Here is a 5142-nt window from a genome sequence, read left to right on the forward strand (position 1 = left end):
AATAAATGGTGGCCGTTGCCACGTTTAGTTTTTTTTATAAAAAAGTTCTAAAATATATGCACAATAATCTGCACTTGCCACTGATTGACATACAAATAGATTATGTTTTTGATTAATTGTTGTTGAGTATAGGGCCGACTATTAATTTTATTATTGAGCTGAATGAAGTTTATATAGATTTAGGCCTCTAATTAAAATCTTGCTTTAGGCCTCAAATAACATTGAGCCACCCCTAGTTGAGTATTGAATATGTATTATTTGAGGTATTTTACGGGTCGATTTGGATCGGTTATTGGTCAAAATCAGAATCCAATCAATTTAGTCAATTTTTAAATTATCAAAATCAAATCAAACCAAATACAATATACATTTATCGGTTTGGTTGTTATTGATTTCGGTTTGATTTTGTTTGGTTCGGTTATTCAGTTATTAACTATACACAAAAATTAAATAAACGATTCATTTAAAAGAGGAAAAAAAGACAACAATTCATTCAAAACAAAAAATAGTTAGAACAACTAACATTACATAATTTTCAATAACTAAATTTACTGTGAATAAAGCTACAAAATTCTCCATTTTGGCCTCAAAGGAAGAGGCATTGACATTCCTAATCCCGACAAGAATTGTGATAGACACTTATATACATAAAACCAATAAGATAAATGTTCTCGTCTTGAACGTTTTTGCTTCCATAAATAAATCATAAATAAAATTTGTTGAAAACATATATAAGATATTTAAAATTGTTTATAAACATAATATTTGTGCATGTATGATAATAAATATATGTATATAATTTTTCAGTTCGGTTCAGTTATTTCTTCGATTTTTTTAGTAAAATCAAAACCAACCAATTACTATCTCGGTTGTTAAAAAATCTAAAATTGAACCAAACCCAAACCCAAACCCACATAAAATTGATTTATTTAATCGATTTGATTCAATTTTTTAATTTCGATCGATTTTTATCCAAATTGTGAACAGTCATATGAATTATAATATTAATAATTAAGCATTTAGACCTTTTTAAAGAACTTTAGCAGATTTTTAAGTAATAAATGAGATAATCGAAGGGCTCATTTCAGATTAGTTTTTTAAAATAAAAATAAAGTAGAACACAATAAAGGGAAAGGAAAAAACACAATAAATTTTATGAAGGACTATGGAACTGGACAAAAGTAGTACTCCCTCTGTCCCAGTTTATATAACTTACTTTTTTTTAGTCAGTGTCAAAAGGAATGACACTTTTATATATTAAGTAACAATTTAATTTTAAAATGTCAATTTTAACCTTAATGAAATTATTTATAATCACACAAATTTCTATCATTCATTTTAGACCACAATTTTTAAAGGTCTTCCTTTTGTTCTTAAACTTTGTGCCGAGTCAAAGTAACTCACATAAAATGAGATGGAGGGAGTAAAAAATAGTAATAGATGATAAATAGTCAAAGTTTTAAGGGGCCGTTTGGTTATTGTATAAGAATCCATTTTATTCATGTACAAAAAAATGTATTAGTTTTACTATGTTTAGTAGAAGTTTTATATTAGGTAGAAAAGTCAACAAAACTTATACCATGTTTGGTTGGTAGGATTCTAAAAGTTGTATAAAAGTTATTCATGTATTAATTTTATATGATGTTTGGTGGCGTTCTTTGTAGTCCAACATAATTAATACCAACATAACTTATGAGGGAATCTATGTATAAGTTATGTAAGGTAAAAGGTGGAATAAATTATGCGAATATTAGTTATACATGTATTAAAATAGTAAATTACATATTTACCCTATTGATTTATTTTTAATTTTTTTATTGAGAACTTAACCTGGCTGACTATACTGCATTCCTAATTTTTTTTCTCTTTTTCTTTTTAACACACAAACAACAACCTTTATTTTTGGCCAAACACATATGCAGACCCTTAAACTTGTTCTTAAAATTCATTTTGGCACTCCAACTCAACTTTGTTCCATTTTAACCCTTCAGCTCCAATTTTTATGTTTCATTTTGACAATTCTAAGTGATGTGGCAGAGTGTGTGCATCACACTTTCTCTAGGAGAGTGAAAGACAAAAAAAGTATTATTTTAAAAAAATAATAAAAGATTAACCCTTCAACTCTATTTTTTTATGTACCATTTAAACACAAAATACTATTTTTATGATTTCTTTATTTCTATATATGCATTTCAACTGCAATTTTGCATTTTAAAAATCGTTGTTCATCCGTTAGTTATTGTAAAAAAATCAAAGTGACGGATGATCATTGATTACTTTTTTTTAAAAAAAGTAACAATTTCTTTTTGAGAGTTTCCCTTATTTTTACGTGAAAAATAACCAACGAAAGTGCGTCGATTTTCTTTCTTAAGAAAATCAATGACAACCTAACGAAGTCTATCGAGTTTCAACATTTTTTTATAGTGTTATTAATTAGCAATGAACATGAGTTTTTTTTTTACTCATATTTAGTTGAATGAAAAAATTAGAAAGATGGTATTTGAGTTAGTCCAACTAGATTAGATATGATGATTTTTAAAATGAAAAAGTGAAAATGAAGAACATAAATAAAAATGAAGAAACTTTTTATGTTGTATTCTTAATGACAAGTTTCTTCATTTTTATTTATGTTCTTCATTTCAACTTTTTTATTTTAAAAATCAATGTCATATCTTTTTCTTTTTAAAAAAAAATAATGGATGAACATCAATTTTTTTTAGAGTTTCTATGCATTATTGTGTGAAAAATAATCGACAAAAGTGTGTTGATTTTCTTTTTAAGATAATTAATTAAATTAAATAATACCACTTGTTTTTTTTCATATCTAATCTATTTGGATTAACTCAAATACCAACTTTCTAATTTTTCATTGAACTAAATAAGAGTAAAAAAAAACTCATGTTCATTGTTAATTAATAACACTATAAAAAAATATTGAAATTCGATAGAATTCGTTGGGTTGTCATTGATTTTCTCAAGAAAGAAAATCGACGCACTTTCGTCGGTTATTTTTCACGCAAAAATACAGGAAAAAACTCAAAAAGAAATTGTTACTTTTAAAAATAAAATGATCATCGGTCAATTAGATTTTATTTACAATAACTAATGGATGAACGATGATTTTTAAAATGCAAAATTGCAGTTGAAGAGCATATATAGAAATAAAGAAATCATAAAATTAGTGTTTTGTGTTTAAATAGTAAATAAAAAATAGAGTTGAAGGATTAATTTTTTATTATTTTTTTAAAAAAATACTTTTTTTTGTCTTTCACTCTTTTAGAGAAAGTGTGATGCACACACTCTGCCACATCACTTAGAAGTGCCAAAATGAAACATAAAAATTGGAGTTAAAGGGTTAAAATGGAACAAAGTTGAGTTGGAGTGCCAAAATAAAATTTAGAAACAAGTTTAAGGGTCTGCATATGTGTTTGGCCTTTATTTTTTGTTTACATTTGGATTCCAAATGTAAATATTTTATTAATATTACAAATTGGATGGTATATATTTCGACGGCGCATATGTTAATCATATATTAGCGTTATATGTTAATTCATATATTTGGTGTATTAAAATGTATAAACAATATATTGTATATATTGATAGAATATTTACTGTAAATATTATAATGTATTGTAATCTCTACATAATTAAATAATACCTACAAAACTAAATCCAACATAACTAAATCCTGCATAACTAATACTTGCATAACTAAGTCATGCATAACTAATACATGCATAACTCTAACCAGTAACCGGCCTAAGAGGTTAACTTTAGACTTTTCCTTCGCCGCCCCTCTGTGTCGTTTGCCATGTAATAGTTGGGGGTTTGTTTTTCTTAGAAAAAATTCAGACGCCGTTACTATATTCAACACTAAAATTATTTCATAATTAAACGTTATTTACCAAAGATTATTTTCTCTCACCATTATGATAAATCCACCTGTTAAGTAACTCTTTAATCCTCAAACAAAATATTAAATGAAATAAAGATATCTTATTTAACAAATTTGACTAAACTACTTATTTTTAGACACGTTTTTTTTAATATAGCTTTTTCGAAAAGTGCTTTTAAAAAAAAAGCAATTTGTGTTTGACAAAATTAATTGAAAAATGATTTTGATAAGCAATTTGTGTTTGACAAATTCAATAGAAAAATGTTTTTGATAAGCAATTTGTGTTTGATAAATTCATTTGAAAAATGTTTTTGATAAGCAATTTGTGTTTGACTAATTTTTTTAAAAAGTGTTTTTGAGAATCGAATTACGAAAAAGGGCAAGTATCAATGTGCTTTTAATATTAAGATTATTTTATAGAGAGAAACTATTTTAAACATCTAATACAAGAACTTTAATTACATTTTTAATTTAATTAATTAAAATGTACATATTCAAATTTTCAATCAATATTATACATAGATAAATATTATTGAAAAATATTGAAAAGAAGAATCTTTTTGTTATTTGTTACCTATTCTTTTGGATTCAATCTTAGGTATTATCTATTTTTTTTGTTATAATACTCTAAAGTTTTAAAATATTCAAATTAAAATAAAATAATACGTAAATTAAGAAAAATTTGTTATTTGTTACTTTTCGGGAGGGTCTAAATCTTTAATTGTTATTTTTCTCTCTTTTTTTAATCCTGGAAAAATATTGGTGTTACTTTTATTTCCAATTCTGTAAAATAATATGTAAAAGGATATATACATTATAAAATATAAATAATAATATAAAAACATAAACAATTTAAAACGTTTATTATATAAAAATAAAAAGTAAAATTCTTGAATGAAAATTAACCAATTTTTTGAGATATGTTAATTAATTAATAAGGAATATATATATATATATATATATATATATATATAATCCATGTTTTATGATGATTATACTATAAATTTGACCTCACAGCGAGTTTAGAAAAAAAAAAAATGACCTTTGGTATTAAACATGTCAGATACTCCCTTCTTTCCGATTGTAGCACTATTTTATTATCAATCTGTTAAAAATGAATGACATATGTCTGTATTTAAAAATAATCAAGCTATAAAATTTCTATTTTATCATTAGTGAGAAGTTTTATAGTCACACAAATATTACAATGTATTTAAGACCACAAGTTTCAGAATTCTATATTTTGT

This window comes from Solanum tuberosum, unplaced genomic scaffold (genome assembly GCF_000226075.1).
Source record: "Solanum tuberosum cultivar DM 1-3 516 R44 unplaced genomic scaffold, SolTub_3.0 scf00005, whole genome shotgun sequence".
Taxonomy (NCBI): Eukaryota; Viridiplantae; Streptophyta; class Magnoliopsida; order Solanales; family Solanaceae; genus Solanum; species Solanum tuberosum.